This window comes from Cebus imitator, unplaced genomic scaffold, assembly GCF_001604975.1.
Source record: "Cebus imitator isolate Cc_AM_T3 unplaced genomic scaffold, Cebus_imitator-1.0 Scaffold641, whole genome shotgun sequence".
NCBI classification, from domain to species: Eukaryota; Metazoa; Chordata; class Mammalia; order Primates; family Cebidae; genus Cebus; species Cebus imitator.
Window position 1 is genome coordinate 27,878 of NW_016107956.1, and position 264 is coordinate 28,141.

Genomic DNA, 264 nt, shown 5'->3' on the forward strand with positions numbered 1-264 from the left:
AGGCTGGAGTGTAGTGGTGCAATCATAGCTCACCGCAGCCTCAACCTCCTGGGCTCAAGCAATCCTCTTACCTCAGCCTCCCAAGTAGCTGGGACCCAGGTGTATGCCATCATGCTTAACTGGTTATTTATTTTTCACTTTTTTTTTTTTAGTTTTTGTAGAGACAATATCTTACTATGTTGCCCAGGCTGGTCTCAAATTCTTGACCTCAATCAACCCGACCACTATGGCACACCAAAGAGTTAGGATTACAGGCATGAGCCA